This window comes from Vombatus ursinus, unplaced genomic scaffold, assembly GCF_900497805.2.
Source record: "Vombatus ursinus unplaced genomic scaffold, bare-nosed wombat genome assembly UNPS02014810.1, whole genome shotgun sequence".
Classification (NCBI taxonomy): domain Eukaryota; kingdom Metazoa; phylum Chordata; class Mammalia; order Diprotodontia; family Vombatidae; genus Vombatus; species Vombatus ursinus.
Window position 1 is genome coordinate 24,769,236 of NW_020954588.1, and position 17,588 is coordinate 24,786,823.

Sequence of the window (17,588 nt, forward strand, 5' to 3'; positions counted from 1 at the left end):
CTATTACCAATCCTACATGACCTGAAGGAAATTAAATCAATTATTTGATTTCAAGTCAGGCATTGCACTGAGGCAGAAAGAATTTTGAAACTAGGATCCACCATTAACAAATTGTATGTTTCTGGACAGATCACTGCATCTTTATGTTCCTCAGTTTCCCCATCTATAAAGTGACACAGATGAGACTAGATGACCTGAAAAGACTGTAATGATGAGGATGGTGTGTATACTTTATTCTCTTTCCATATGATTTTGATTTCTTCTACCAGGAGCTTATAAATCAAACTCCTTTCCTTCCAAAGAGTTTATGCTTGGTGTAGTAACAATTGTTAAAAAAAATATACTCTTAGTTGTGCCCTCTTAGGACAATTAAAATAAGTCTAATTCTTCCTTTACTTCCTCTATTTTACTTATATATTTCAAACACAGCCCACCTATTTAGCTATATTATGTATGGTCCCCAGCTACCCCTCCCCCTCTAAAGGCATTTTCTCAGGCTGTTTAATAAGCTCATATACAGGATAACAGAGCATTCACTCATCAGCTGGCTTCTGATGAAGCTTCTGACTCTAGTTGGATCAGATCAATCTGTGTTACCCCATGACATACAAGGGGACAGTGGGTGTCTCCAGATTATTTCCCATTTCCTAAGCTTCCCATTCACTAGATGGAAGATATTCTTCCTGTCTATCAGTTCTTCTTTGGGCCAATCAAGTAAAGGAATTAGAAATGACGTGGCTGGCTAATATACCATAAATAATCTTGACCAGGAGAATGATACAAACTGATCCTCTCACCCTGCTGAAATAATGATAATTCATAGGTAATATGAATATGTAACAAATAATTAAAATATGATGTTATTGATGAATGTTTTAAAAGAAAATGGTAAAATTGTATGTCATTATAGAAAATTCCAAGTTGTTCAAAAAGTTGATACACCAATAGACAACAAATTTCTGTACAAATATATGTGTGTGTGTATATGCACATATATATAGTCCCAGATATCCTTGACAATTCAACAAAGTGTACTAGAACCTGAATATCATCACACACAACACTGTTGCCCACAAGTGCCCTTGAGAGGGTTATTATCTCAAAATGCCTTTTTGGGCAGGGGCAGTAAACTCTTCCTCCTTAGGTCCTCAAACAGAGGCTGGATGACCAAGCGCTAGTGGTGTTGTCAAGGTCATTTTCACTCAGGAAGAGGTTGGACTGGATGGCCCTTGGGGACCCTGCAAACTCTGGAATTCAGAGGATAGGTCTTGTAGGATATGGGAGATATATAGCTTTATCAAATCAGTAATGACAGAGTCTGTCATACCCAGAAACATAGCCCCCCACACACACACACACACATCCAAATGATTTTCCAGGCAAAAAAATGGTTTCCAGGCAAAAGCTGTGAATATTTTGGCACTTTAGATGAAATCTGATTTTGTCAGACCTTACTCTCCCCTCTTCACTTTCTCCTTCTTTCACTTTCTTTCTCCTTCTCTTCTTCCCATTTTCTAGAATCTACTATAGTATCAAGGATAGAGTCCTAGTCTAGGAATTTAAATCTCATATCTAACACCTACCAGTTGTGTGAACCTGGTGCCCTAACCTAATCTGAGCTCTGAAATCTTCACCTGTAAAACTGAGATAAGATACCTGCAGTGCCCACCTCACTGGGCTATATATGAAACTCAAATGAAACTCTGGAAGTTTCATTTTCATTATTATCATTACTGTTAGGGGCGGTCGGCCCTAGACGCCTGAGCGGATAGGAACCTCCCTGGGAGTGAGAGCCCCCAATCCCAGAAAGACACGGCTCCCTACACGGGGTACGTGTAAGGATGGGATTGGGCGAGACTCTTTGCTCCATACAGGTGGCAGGTTTCGCCCTCGGGGCGGATTGGGGTGGCCACCCGGAAGACAGACCCTATATAGACCAACGCCCCAGCTTGCTCGGGGGATTCCTCCGCAATTAATAAAACATATGCCTCCCGAAGCAGTGTCTGACTGAGTCCCTGCCCGCCGTCCCCCGGGGAGGGAATCCGGAGACGTCCGAAGCGGAACCCACCGAGAGGAGCTCGCTCGGGGTCCGGCAATAGAACCGGACAGCTGGCGCCCGAACAGGGACCTCCGTCCCCGCCGAGCGAGGTAAGCCCCCTTAGCTAAGAGGGGAAGAGTCAGACGCCCTAGGTTTACGGGGCACCTAGAAGTAGACATGGGAAACAGAGTAGTGAAACAGTTTAAGCCGGAGGATACGGGAGTATTAGCATGTCAGATCTTTACGTTGTGTAAGAGTTCAGGCATAAAAATACATATAAAGGAGTGCAGGGCGTGGGTGGAAAAGATCCTGAAAGTCTCCCCTTGGATCGCCCATACAGGGGTAGGTCTAACGGAATGGCAAGTAGTGGGCACCCAAATGTCCTCTTTTCACCACGTGGATCCCGAGTACTTGATACCCCGGGATTTCACTTTGTACGCCACAGTGGCAGCTGCTCTGAAGCCCGAACCGCCTCCGTGCCTAGTGCCACAAGAAGTACAGACGGGGGCCTCACTATGCGGGGAGGGGGAATGGCCACCCCCCCCGGGCCCGGAGGGCCTAGAAGGGTTGGAGGAGGGACCCCCTATTTATCCATGGCGAGAGATGCGGGCGCTGCAGATCATAGACAAGCCCCACGCGCCGGCCGCGGCTGAGCTCAAAAACGAAAGTAACACCGAAGAGCCGCTGGCTGTAGAAAAATCGTGCCGCGGGGCCCGCAGCTGCTGTGGCTCTCAGGCTAAGACACCACCAGTACCGGGGGCCCCCTCAGGCCCTCATCGATCTCGGCTCCATCAGGCCATTCATACCGCTTTGGAGCGAGGTGAGGCAGTAGATGAGGAGGACTTAAATCTGTTAACACAAGCTCCCTCCGCCTTCCCCGTGTTTGTACAAGTGGAGAATGGTCAGACAGTCCGAGTACGTCGACCTCTGCCTTACAAATTTATAAAGGACCTTAGGGAGGCTGTAAAGTCTCATGGCGCGGGCTCAGCCTATGTCAAACGACTACTCGCCTCCTCAGTAACAGTAGCAGCGTGGCTCCCAGGTGACTGGGAGGAGACCATGCAGGCTATACTAGATCCGGCTCTTTTCACAGCCTGGGCTGCCTACTGGCGCCGTGAGGCCAAACTTGAGGCAGAACGGCTAGCCCCAGATAACATTGATGAAACCATTAATCAACTGACAGGGTTTGGGGAGTACACAGCTATAGACGCACAATTGCGGTTGCCAGAGGAGGTGATAGCGGGAGTACAACGCTGTGGCCTCGGCGCCCTCGGAAAACTGGCCAAGGGTACCGCTCTCCCCCTCCAACAACTAAAACAGAGGGCCCAGGAAACCGCCTTACAATTTATAAGCAGGGTGCAGACCACGGCAGAGGGGAAGTTTGGCGGTGGGCCCGCCACCCAACAATTGATCATCCAGCTAGTTAAGGGAGGGCTCACCCACTCTAAGGGCATCCTGGCGACCCTACCAGCTGACCCCTCACTGGAAGAAATAATTGACAAGGCTCTGGATGAGGGCCCCCCTCTAGACTCATTACAAACGTCAATTCAGACTTTAACAGAGGTGATGTTAGCCAGGGAGAAAGGGGGAAAAGGAGAGCAGCAGGGAAAATGCTACAGCTGTGGAAAGTCCGGGCACTTTCAATCTGAGTGCCGTAGCAAAGACAAACGTTGTATAAAGTGCTTTGTTTGCGGACGCCCGGGACACATAGCGAAGCACTGTAGGATTAAGGGACTAGTCAAGGGGACCAGGCAAGGGCCGGGAAACGGCGACTGGAGCCGGAAAACCGAGGGACCGGCTCCGAGAACCACTTCTTAAATCCCTCGGCGGTTCTGACTTTGAGAGAAGGGAAGGAGTTGGAACCATGGACCACTACATCGGCTGAAGTACCCCCTAGAGATTGGCCACGTCTAATCATAGGCACCGCCCAAGCGCCACAAATTATTGTACATACTCAGGTGCTGAGCCCCGTCAGACCACTATAACCCTTACCAACCCCCATGCATTCCCGATTCCCCTAAAAGAAGGAGAGCCCATTGCCACCGCCATCTCACTCCCCTGGCTTGATAAGAATTGGCAGGAACCGCAATACCGAAACACTTTTGTAGCTTGGACCCAAGCGATAACTACAGGCAGACCCACCATAGTGGTGGAGGTGGAAGGAAAGAGAATAAGAGGGCTCGTAGATACCGGGGCGGACGTCTCAGTCGTAGCGATGGAAGATTGGGACAGGAATTGGGAACTTTCAGAGGAGGAACTTAACCTCACAGGGGTTTCGGGGGGAACCCGAGCCAAAAAGTCCCGTAGATTCCTGAAATGGAGTCACGAGGGACAGTCAGGGAGATTCCGCCCCCTGTGCCTCCCCATCCCCACGTCATTATGGGGAAGAGATGTGTTGTCCGCCATGGGTGTCACCATTACCACCGACGCTCCGGAAAACCCCTGAGGGCCGCTGGTGGGCCGACACCCATCGCCCTAACATGGCGCACTACTGAACCCGTTTGGGTGGATCAGTGGCCCCTTACCAAGAACAAATTACAGGCCTTAGAAGAAATAGTAAGTGATCTACTTAAAGCCCAACACATTGAGCCCTCCACTAGCTCTTGGAACTCACCAATCTTTGTCATTCAAAAGAAGTCAGGGAAATGGAGAATGCTCATGGATCTGAGGAGGGTAAATGCAGTCTTAGAGCCCATGGGGGCCACCCAACCCGGACTACCAACCCCAGCCGCAGTGCCTAAGGGGTGGCCCTTAGTAGTCATTGATATTAAAGACTGCTTCTATAGCATCCCCTTGCACCCCAATGATTGTGAGCATTTCGCCTTTAGTGTTCCTTCCATAAATTATCAGGAACCCCACAAGAGATATCAATTCAAAGTCCTTCCACAAGGAATGGCCAACAGTCCCACCCTGTGCCAGATATTCGTAGCGCGCATACTGGCACCAGTCCGGAAGAGACACAAAGGGGCTTTGATCATCCACTACATGGATGATATCCTAGTGGCCGCACCTACCAAACCCGAGGTGTCAGAGTTGCTGGGCCAACTTACTGCTGCCCTGGCCGAACAAGGTTTGAAGGTTGCTCCGGAGAAGATACAAACTGGGCCCCCATATCACTATTTAGGGTACGAGGTCTGGGAGGACAGGGTGAGCAAGCTCCCAAACATTGACACCTCCCAGGTACGTACCCTTAATGACTTTCAAAGGCTAATTGGCGCCATTCAATGGCTCAGGAACACTGCCCCCATTACCAATAACCTCATGAGACCGTTATATAATATCCTCAAAGGGGCCTCCCAGCTCACCTCCCCACGCACGTGGTCCCCCGAAGCCCTAGAGGCCATGCGCCACATTCAAGAGATAGTGAAGGAAGCCACTGTCAGGAGGGTAGATGTCACACTGCCCTTGTATGTCACCTTGGTACACCACCATACCTTGGGGCGGGCTGCCGTTATATTCCAGGTCACGGGACCACTTCAGTGGGTCCATGCGGACCGCCCAAAAGGAAGCCTACCCAGTCGCCTTGAGGCGGATGGCCTCCTCTTACTCAAAGCCTCCTCCCTGGCACGGGTGCTTAGTGGCCAAGAACCACAACTGCTCCTCACCCAGCCCCTGCCTGCGCTACAACAACTCGCCCAGGACAGCGAACCTTGGGCTGTCTTACTCACCTCACTACCGGTTACGCAGGGCACCTTACCCCCATCTATGAGGGGGTGGGTCCAGCTGCCCCTCCGCTACCCTTCCAACCCGGTGATGCAAAACCCCGTTCTGGGGTGCAATGTCTTCACTGATGCAACAAAGAAGAATAAGGCTTCCATTTATATCCCCGATAAGCGCCTTCTCAAAGTTCTCCACACCCCCTACACCTCTGCACAGAAAAATGAACTCTTTGCGGTACGGGTGGCGCTCGCTCTCTGTGCCCAAGAACCCTTTAACTTGGTTACTGATAGTTATTATTGCTACTTTGCATTACAACACCTAGCTCTTGCAGATCTGTCCGTTTCTACCTCCGCAATTAGGGAGTTGTTTCAGGATATTCAGGCCTTGCTATTATGCCGTGTACACCCTCTTTATGTACTCCACGTTCGGTCTCATCAGTCCGCCAGTGGCCCCATTTTCTCTGGTAATGATATCGCGGATTCTGCCCTCCAAGCTAATCCATTATTCCTTATGCAGGTGGACCCTCAACAAGCCCATCATGTTTTCCATTTACCTGCAAAAATGCTAGTTCGCCTTTATGGCATCACCAGGGAAGAAGCACGCCGCATAGTACAGCAATGCCGCGCCTGTGTCCCCTTCCGGCCCCCCCCCCCAGCCAGGCTCCCAGCAACCCCCGGGGCCTCGCACCCAATCAGATTTGGCAGATGGATGTAACCCATTTCCACTCTTCCCTCATACATGTTTGTGTTGACACCTTCTCGGGATTAATAATGGCGTCCCTCCAACCTGGGGAGGCAGCCCGGCATGTGATCGCTCACTGCCTTCACTGTTTTGCCAGTCAGGGCCTCCCGCAGGTTATCAAAACCGACAATGGCCCTGCATATGCTTCCTCCGCTTTCCGATTATTTTGCCTTCGCTTTGGCATTCGGCACATTGCGGGCCTTCCTTACAACCCGACTGGGCAAGCCATCGTAGAACGGGCCAATGGGTCCCTCAAACGCACCCTTATTAAACAAAAAGGGGGAGTGCCAGGGAGGCTCACTGCCGCCCAACTGGCTCAAGCAGTGTTTACAAGGAACTTTTTAATTGAAGGAGAAGACCACATTACCCCTGCCATGAAACAATTGCTCGTGTCCTCAGAAAGTCCACCAGCGCTTCCGCTGGAGACTCCAGGTGCAAAGGAATGGGTCACAGTCTGGTGGAAAGACCCTGAAGGCCGGTGGCACGGCCCAAATAGGGTCCTAATAAGGGGAAAGGGGTTTATTTGTATCCAAACAGATCGTGGTCCCCAGTGGCTACCTACGAAAAACACAAGATTGTGCACCGACGAACCGACGAAGAAGGAGACACCGTCAAAAGAGGAGGCGTCGGAAGAACCGCACGGAAAAGAAAAGGAGAATGGATAAGTTGATGTTGCTCCTGGGGCTGCTTGGCAGCCTCCAGGTAACGTCCGGGGCCCATATTCCCCTACTCCGAACCACCAACTCCACACCACCCTATGTGTATTGGACAGTCATCCCAGGGTTTCCCCATGCGGCACCAGCGACATGGGTGGGTGACCCGGTGCCCCTGAGGTTGGCGGGATCAGGCTCCCTGGTCCTGGGCGGCCATAGCAGCCTTGGCCCAGTGGTCGCCAGGGTACTTAATAAGACAGTTACCTGGGAATCAAAGCATCTCCCCATATGCCTGACCAAGGCTGTCTCCGACCCGTGGTGTGCCCAGGTACAGAACATGACCATCAGAGAGACGCCACACGGGCCCCACTCCAACCTTGGTCAGGGGGATTTCTTACATATGTGGGCCATTGCAGCTAAGAATAGATCGGCAGCCTTCCAGCGCTTGCTGCAGGCTGCTGGGAGCAATTGCTCTGGGTCCAATAAGTCCAGGCCGGATGTCCCATGTAACAGGAAGGACTGGCTTAATGCCACCGGCTCACTCTTTGAGAACAGTGACCCTCCATCCTCCCCATTACCCCCTTGTCATCCCACTCCTAACATGTTTGATGTTATGCAAGTATGTTCTACAGGGCATCTGGTGTGGGGACCCGAGTTTAACACAACATCGAAAACTGAGGTGTACTTCATGGATGGATTCCCCGGACCCTACTTTCCTGCCCCCGTACCACACGTGCTGCATAACGCCACCCTGCAGACGCAACTCCACCTGTGGAAGGCCGCCGCTGCTTTCGGAGAGGTCATCCACATGACGGACAATTCCGCCCCTTTAGCGGATAATGCCACGATCAACTGAGCGTGGTTTGACCGCCTCTTTAAAGAAGGATACACATGCACCGAACACCTTCACAAGGGACACTGCAACAACTTCACAATTCATACACAAACTGTCCGAAATATGGACATGTTCCTCCTCTGTGAGAATGCCACCATAACTAACACCTCCCTTGGGCTTAACGTGACTTGCCCAAATGGGGGGAAGCTCACCAACACACTCATGTCCATCAACATAACTAATGAGACCCGGGTGTTCGTGCTCACGACACCCCCTCTGACCTTCTTGCCGGTAGGAACGGACAAGCCTTTTGCCGACTCGGATTTCTTTCGGGCTGTCCTGAACCGGGGTAAGAGGGGCTTTGAAGTGACTGCTGTGGACTTCTTTGGGCTAGTGGCCAGTCTGATAGAACAAGTGGAGATTAGCACCCTCTACAAGCGAGTAGGCCTAGTCGAAGATAATCTTAGGGATTTTATGCAGCTCACAACCAAGGCCTGGATTGCCCAACAAGACATTAATAAATTGGTGACCATAGAATTGTCGGCCCTTACATCGGCCGTGCAAGCCTTAGCCACCCTCATACAGGTTAACTCCGTGCTAGAGGGCCTCCCTTGCCATCATGTACTACCCAGGCCAATGTGCATGACGGCCGCCGTGCACAACGCATCCAGGGAGCTGGATGAGGCAATCCGGACCTTGAATGAGCATAGCAATATGTCTGACTATCTCAGACGCCTAGAAGATATAGTACTACAGATAAAGAATGAGACAGACCAATATAAGCAGCAGATACAAAAGGACCATGGCATTCTCCCCGAGTGGTTTAACCAGCTTGAATTGTCTAATTGGCTTAATTATGTACTGAGTATGGGAAGCATGGTTTTCTTTCTCTTGGTCATGTGTATATGCCTCCCCTGCTTGCTATCTTACGTGGTACGGCTTTGGCGTATGGTCTTAGAGCAAGTAAAAGCGGATATATTCCTGCGTAAACAAAAAGGGGGAGTTGTTAGGGGCGGTCGGCCCTAGACGCCTGAGCGGATAGGAACCTCCCTGGGAGTGAGAGCCCCCAATCCCAGAAAGACACGGCTCCCTACACGGGGTACGTGTAAGGATGGGATTGGGCGAGACTCTTTGCTCCATACAGGTGGCAGGTTTCGCCCTCGGGGCGGATTGGGGTGGCCACCCAGAAGACAGACCCTATATAGACCAACGCCCCAGCTTGCTCGGGGGATTCCTCCGCAATTAATAAAACATATGCCTCCCGAAGCAGTGTCTGACTGAGTCCCTGCCCGCCGTCCCCCGGGGAGGGAATCCGGAGACGTCCGAAGCGGAACCCACCGAGAGGAGCTCGCTCGGGGTCCGGCAATAGAACCGGACACATTACCACCATTATTATTACATTTATTGTCATTTAACCTCTCGGTGATCTAGGCAACTTTAAGGTTTTAAATTTCACAGAAGGTGCTGGCTTACAGGGGTTGATGACGTTCCTCACTGGGCATGCCCTTTACCAATGAAATCACGTGTCTACTATGCTACCCTTTGTCTCTATAAATTCAAGGCAGTAGTGTGACTGGTGAAAGATGAATTGACCTGAGCTTCTGAGCATATTGATTTATTAAGCAATGTGTACCAAATGCCCAACAAATCAGGACCAGATCCTTCATCAGCTTAGGGTTGGACCTTCACTACAGGGGAAGACAGATTTTTATATATTAAAAACAATCAATCCATTAAAGGGAAACAATTAACCAGGATACAATATTAGGTAGGATGATTTCTAATTGGAGGAAAGATTAAGGACTTTCCAAATTGAGAGGGAGAGAGCAAAGATGTACAATTCCCTGAAATCATAAAAAGAGGTATCTCCTTCACCCCAAGAATGGACAAAGGAACATGGAAACAATAATTGATTGATCAGTATGGGGCCAGTTTAAAGGGAACTGAGCTAGCTCCAAAATAGAGTCACAAGATGGAGTCAATGTGGTCCATTCAATTCCTGCAATTAATCACTTGCTGTACTATTTCCCTTAATTCTCTCAGTACTCTCTTTGATTTTCACCACCACTAGAATTATTTCTATTTGAAAAGGAAACTTGAAGAATGAAAAGATTGAATTTCCAATATGAAAATTACAAGTACCATGACAGACAATGGTGACATTTGGTGGGGAGGAAATGAAAGATTATTTCCAAGCTTCTTTTGAATTATGTCTTATATGCAGCTGCAGACTCTGGGGGGGGGGGGGGAGAATGACTTCCAAAATACACTTTCTAGCTGATTATAATTCCTTTGAGCGTTAACTTCACATTAAAACATATTACTTTCCTCAGTTGTCTCCCTGCTACACAGTCTTTTTCCAAAATCTGATTCAGTTTAAATGTTTTCAAATTGTAACTTCAAATACACAACAGGCCCAAAACAGGTAAAAGAAACGGATATAAATTTTCAAGTCGGCATGTAAATCACACTCAGAAAAATAAAATTCAAAGGCAAGCATTTTTTAACCTATTACCATAACATACACTCAGTTTTCTAGCAATGCTCTACTCCATTTTTTTTTAACAGAAGTAACTCTATTATCTTCACAAAAACCCTTCCTAGCTTCTGAGATTTTGTATTCATACCAAACACTGGTTGATGTTTAATTTATCGATGTTATGAATAGATACAAAAAGAGTTCATGGGGACAGAGGGCAGTTTATTATCATTGTTATCATTATTAACATTCTCAATTAAATCCTCTACAAATCCAACTACAAAGCTTTTGATCCAATCTAATTCTTATCCAAAGTCTCTTGTTAATGATCTTTGCTGAGTACAGTATGTCTAAGTATGCAATTGGGACATGAACAGGAACCACTGAAAATATTTCACTTTCAAAATAAGAAATGTAAAAATGAAAAACCTGCAAATGTCATGAATTAACTTGTAAAACTAAGCATCTGAGGCCAAATGTTGAATCATAATGCCTGATACACATTAAAAACATTAAATGTTGGTAGAATTTAATTAGCTCACTATGACTTAAAGACCAATGGTCATTCCAATTTAAATCTTTTCTCTTTCTAAGATTGGATCTGGGGTTTGATATTTTTTTTTAAGGCTACTGGGGTTAAGTGACTTGCCCAGGGTCACACAGCTAGTCAAATGTTTGATCTAAGGCCGGATCTGAACTCCAAGGTCGGTGCTCTGTCCACTGGATCTGGTGTTTGATACAAATGTGCTTGAACCCTAAACACCTCTGTTTTTCAGAAGACACAGTTTCCTTCAAGACTCAGTTCAAAAACCACCTTCTATATGAGGCCTTTCCTGATCCCCTACACTTATCCCCATAGGGAAAAAAATAAACAACACACACATATATACACATATACATACACACATGTGTGTATATATGTAAGTGTATATATATGTTTGTATATATATATGTATATTTACATACATATAATGTTGAAACTATGATCATAGGATTAAAGGTAGAAAGGACTTTAGAGATAATAATAGGTCACATTTATAAACCAACTTAAAGATTTTCGAAGTATTTTACATACATTATCTCATTTGATCCACATAACATTCCTGTGATAACTGAAGGCATTGAGTCATCTTCCTCCCTCTCTGTATCATATGAGGGTTGTGGTTAGCATTCTCTAAGGTCCCATCCAGCTCTAAAATTATCTTATTTTTTGATGCTACCTATGGACTTTAATGAATGAACTTTGTACTCGTGACTCCAAGTTTTTATCTAATCACTCATTTGCCCTTTTACATAATAATTTAATTTGAAATTGCCATTCACATAGTCCACAATACTATGGGCCTCTTTTGTCCCTGCTTTACAGATAAGGAAACTGAGCAGAGCAAGATTGAGCCCTCTAAGCCCTGAGACCAAGGTGGTGAAAGTTTGTCACTGAGTTATTGGGGGAATTTTGTGTATATTTGTTCATGCTATACCTTCAAAGTAAATATTCTTTTATGTAACTAACTGATGTTGAGTGGATAAGTGGAACTGAGGTGTACTTAGTCACCGAGAACACTCACAGTGGAGAGAAATAGCTGGTGGGGGCTTGAGCAGATAGAATTAGAAAAGATACATCTCCTCACTCCCACCCTTCCCCCTCAGAACCCTGCAGCCTGGCCCAGGGGTAGAGTGAGCCAAAGAATACTTGCTACAGACGTACCTGTTGGCTTGCATGTTGTCTCCTACGTTAGAATGGGAGCTCCTTGATATCCAAGGGTATCTTTTTTGTATTTCTTTGCATCCGCATTGTTTATGACATAAAGTAATCACTTAATAAGTTCTTTTTACTGAACTAACTGACTCGTTGGGTAGCCTCTGATGTTTTGGTGGATTGACAGAGTATCTCTCCTAATCCCCCTTATATTACAAATTAAAAAAAAAAAACTGCGGCACATGCTTTTGCCAAAAAGAAGTAGCATCACTAGGAATGGAACATAGGTCCTCTAGCTGAAACCTAGTGGTGTTTGCATTATACCTTGGCTATAAAATGTTAACTTTTTTTTTCCTTTTCAGGGTCAGAAAAATATCAAGTCAGACTATACCATAGCTATGTGAATGACCAAGGAAATTATTATGCTTAAAGAGAAAAATGGGTGATTAGATGAAAATTTGGAGTCATTAATGCAAAATTCAGTCATTAAAGCCCATGGGTAGCACCAAAGAATCATGAAATTTTACAGCTAGATGGGACCTTAGAGAATGTCAACTGGAATACTCACATGGTACAAAGAGGGAGGAAAAGGAATCATTGGCTTTGTTATTGAGAACAATCATTCTATTTAAAAAAAATCATGAAATCAGGCCTGACTCCTCCCTGGAAAAAACAGCCCATATAATTCACACATATTCATGAAATCCATGCAAATGTTCTGTTAATGACAGCTAGAGCTATAACTATTAAGACCCAATAAATTGAGAAAGCCTACAGTTGACAGAGCAGGAAAAAAAACACAGCTTCAGTTGTTATATTTGCTAACAGCTATTTTAGTATTTACAGACATGAATGCTGCTTTGAGTCTGTTTTCATATCACATTTCTTTTAGCATTAGAAAAGCCTTGAGAGGCCATTGAGGTAGTCCAATCCCTACCAGAAGAAGAGTCATTCTTGCAACATAGCTGACAAGGGGTCATCCAGCTTTGCGTAAGCCTTTTAGGGAGGAAAAAACTCATTACTTCCCAGGTACAAGGCAGACTGTTCCATGTGTGGATTGCTCTAATGGTTAGGAGGTTTTTTTTTTTCCTTCCTATATTGATTAGAAAACTGTTTCTTGGCAATTTCTACTCATAAACCTTAGTTCTTTGATTACAAGGTTTATTGAATTGTGATGATTCTTAGAAGGGAAATTGGGCTTATGAATCAAGCAAAAAAAAAAATAGAAAAGAAATGCTTCCAAAATTATTTTTAGTCCCACAAATGTTTAAGTTTGAACAAGTTTAAATATGTTCACTATAGATAAAATCTAAATAGGTTATCACACCTTAATAAAGGTTTTAAAATACTTTCTTTGAATTTTATTACCCACGAGGATAGTTTATATGCTAATACTAAAATTTACACTACTTTTCATGATTAGAAACTAGTTGGTTGTTTATAAAAATACATGTAATCCTGAAAATTTAAACAAACCATAAATATATATTTGATCTATCTATCCATTTAATCCATCCATCCATCCAAATATATATCTGTGTGTGTGTGTGTGTGTGTGTATGTGTGTGTAAATGATTCAGTCCAAAAAATCATGCGTAATATAACAATGTCAACCTGGAGAGAGGTCTCTATTAGAGTTCCCCAGGCATGTCTGCTTATCCCTGTTTTAAATTACATTTTTATCAGTGACTTGGTCATTTCACCATAACCAGCACCTTTATCAAACTTCTAGGTGATGCATAGCTGGGTGGGATAATGAACACATAATGAAAAACTCAGGATTGAAAAGATCTCAACAGACTCATTTTTCCTCATCTGTAAAATGGGAGTGGATGTTCTCTAAGGACTAGATAACCTTTAATCCTAGCTCAAAAACTGAAGAGTGTATGGCCTTCTTTGAGTGGATGCTGACTCACAAAGTACTCAGAGTCCATGGAAGTTTCTAGAGGTACACAAGTTGAGAGGGACATTAAGTGCCAGACAACTGTGAAATTTGGTGAACTTTCAGTAATCTGTGGTTACTTTCAAAATTCTTTGTCTAACTTTTAAAACTCTAGGTTTTCAGTGGCTTATAATGCTGTATAACCTAACACATTACTAAAAACAGACAATATCTATGCTATGAATTTAATGTTATTTTGAAATGCAAAGATAATAAATTAAAAGGAAACCAAACACTATTTGCCTAAAATTCTAGAGGTGGTTTTTTTTTAATGTCAATCACTTTGGAAAACACACATAAAGCTTTCTTTTTAATTATAATACATGCCAGACTATACATACTTTCTAATAGTTTCTGTTTAAATATATTGGATGGGCATTTCCAGTTAAAAAGCCATTTCATGAATATTTATAAGTACAACAAATTAACTTAAATGTAGATATGTATGTACCAAAATAACATTTTATTTAATGGATATCTTTTTAAAAGTTTAAGTGAGGATGATTTTTTAAAGTCTCAATAGTTAGCTTAGGGTTTTGTAGCTAATTAAAATAATTAAAAGTACTCCTCTTCTTTCCTCCTCCCCCAAGGGTAGTTTATTGCAATCTCCAGGCTGAAAGATTCAAAGTTGATTTTGTATCTGTGACAATCAATTGTCTACACAGGAAGCTTAGAGCATTATTTGTTGGGGAGGGGAGTTATGGAGGGGCATAGTTATTCTTTTCTTTAATTGAACATAAGGTTTTCCATAGTGTCCCGTTCAGGTTGTAATTTAAATTTGTCACCGTATTTTTTATAGCTTCAGATTAGTAAAACCCAAGGTACTTCCTCCTACTCCCTATATGAGAAAGTCCTTTAATTACCAATATGTTCCTGGGCAAGATGATAATTAATCTGCTGCTCCCAAGTGAAAATGAAAAAGAAAGAGAGAGAGAGAGAAGAGAGAAAGAAAGAGTGAGAGCACTCTGGGTGATAAACACAGTAACTGGTAATTAGCCTTCAAAAGGAAATCTTTGAAAAGTCTGCCAGCATTCAGGTACACCCTTCTTCATATCTCTCCAATCAAATAAAACATGAATCTAAAGGTGAGAGTGACTGAAAATTAACCTTCAGTTTGGGGACATTCCAGTTTCAAACAATTCAGGAAAGTCTCATCTAAAATCCTAACCTCAAAATGATTTTTGAAAACACTGTATAAATTTCTGGATGATGGTCAGTAATAAGCTTGCATGATGGGAATATAGGTAAAATTTATATAAGCTCCTATATAATCTTTAATCCTTCATTTGTTTTAATATTTTTGAATATTATGTACTAAATGGGGGGAGGTAAAATTTTAAGGTTCTATATGGCTGTTCGCCCAATGTTTACATTCACAGATAAGTAATCAGTGGAGCTACAGTCTTCTAATTTGTCATGTTTAGTGATGGGACCTACAATATTTGCCAAATTGCCAATGCTGGGTCTTATAGAGGGTAAAAAGAGCCCATGCACAAGTCCTGTGGTTTCTTTCATTGGACCTCTGCTCAAAGGTATAACATTATAGGTTTAAATCTAGAATGGACCTCAGAGGACACTTTATTCAACTCTCTCATTTGACAGATGAGAACAGGGAGGTCCAGAGATGTAAAGTATGTTGTGTACAGTCTCACAAAAAAGTATAGTAGGTAGCCAAGCTGGGACACAAACCCAGGTCCTCTCCTCCAAATTCAGTGTTCCCTCCGCCATACTGTATAAACATACTTTTGTGACTTATTTCCATCATTTGCACTTCAAAGCAGTTCAGGTCTAGCAAACTCCATGTAGGAAAATAGGAGGAGAGAAAAAGAGAGGAGGAACTATTAGAAAGAGAACATTCAGATAAGACAGGAAAGACATCAGGAGAAATGAGAACTGACAATCAGACATTAACAGAGAAAAATATAAATTAAAGGCACAACACCATATTTAGTATGACCATACAGTATAACAGCCGCTGTTACTGATGACTGAATTATCAGAGAACAGTTAAATTATATTCAGTTATCTTTCTGTATGGTCCCAGTAACAAATTGTGTCTGCCTTCTTAAGGTCAGTTTTCCTAAGTAGAGGGGAATCATCACAATAATTGACTTTGGTGAAGGACTTTTTGACCATGGCAAGGCATGAAACAAAGGAAAATACAAAATGGTTCTTAATGCCATGGGAATCCCTTTGTGAGCTGAGTAGACCAAAAAAGGGCTGATGGTGCCAAGATCACAAAACATTTAGATCATCTATAAACAATTACATAGCCATGCACAAAATCAGAAGATAAAAGAAATTTGTAGCTAAATGGAAGGATGGATCATAGGCTCTTTTTGGAAAGGCAAATTGATGGAGCTTCTTTTATTGTGTGTCCAAAGGCAACAATAACATCATTTCACGGGACATTTGGTAACCTCATATTGTCATGCTCATGATGAGTATTTGTAAAAAAGAACACAATAAAAATATTGCAACTTATGTGTCAACATCTGTTGCATAGGAAAAAGAAGAGAGATTCTATGAAGAATTTTTCTAAGAGTTTATGAATTAAATCACCATATAATTTGATGTTTAATGATCTCCATGCAAAGACGCAAAGGGACATATTGTTTGATGACTAAGATGAAGCACTTGATTTGAGAGAGTGAAACACTGCTTTAAAGGTTCTCTTCCAAGGATGTCTATCCGGCCACAATTATACCAAATTTCTCAAAAGACATAACAGAAACAACCTTGTTTGATGACCTCATCTGATAACCTTGATTACTAATGTTAAGCAGGGTACAGTTTTTGGCTGAATATAAAGTTACATGTTTGATATGAATAATGAGCATGTGACACCAAGCACTATGTAAATATATCTCCAATTCAGATTTTCATTGGCTATATCTACACGAAGTTAAAATATTTGGCCAATCCAGCCAGCCTATATGGCTTTATGTTTATATATATAATACATATATATATATATATAATACATATATATATATATATAATACATATATATATATATATGTAATTACTGAACAATTAAATAAACTGTACCAATGTTTTGGTGTCAAATAGACATTTATGTAATTTTGAGCAAGGATTAGTCTTTTCGTTTATACTATGTGAGATTAAAAACAACTTAAATGTTTTCAGTTTTTCACACTACAAATTCAACTTCACAAACCTTGATTACTATTTCATTATTCTGTCATTTAGTAATGAGTCATGGGCTAAGGTTTTTTTTTATTATTATGACTTATAAACTGAATTTGGATTTCAACAATAATTATTCACTCTTTGTCTAGATAGTAACATTTGATCTAAATAATTTAGAAAAAATAACAAGTCATTCAGGTAAAATTGAAGCATTCTTATTTAAAAAAAAAATCAGAGCAGTTCCGATTTTAAAATGTATTAAACCATGATTTTCTGATTCTGTGTTCTGGTCTTCATTGTGCTGTGAGCAATGGAGCAACTCTAGATTACTCTAATTGCAAAATCTGGAGGAACTGGTCTTTGTAATTGCTTGTGAGAATGGGGCATGAAG

At 43.3% G+C, this 17,588-nt stretch overlaps 1 protein-coding gene and 1 long non-coding RNA gene across 4 annotated transcripts in view; one reads left to right on the forward strand and one right to left on the reverse strand.

Annotated features, from left to right (window-relative positions):
* Window positions 1-17,588, reverse strand: part of NAALADL2 (N-acetylated alpha-linked acidic dipeptidase like 2) — a 1,445,704-nt gene that overhangs the window by 539,933 nt on the left and 888,183 nt on the right. The gene's annotated exons all lie outside the window — the stretch shown is intronic.
* Window positions 1,741-7,799, forward strand: LOC114052947. Its single transcript, XR_003570329.1, has 3 exons — window positions 1,741-2,148; window positions 6,977-7,141; window positions 7,725-7,799. It is a non-coding gene; the product is annotated as an uncharacterized LOC114052947 (long non-coding RNA).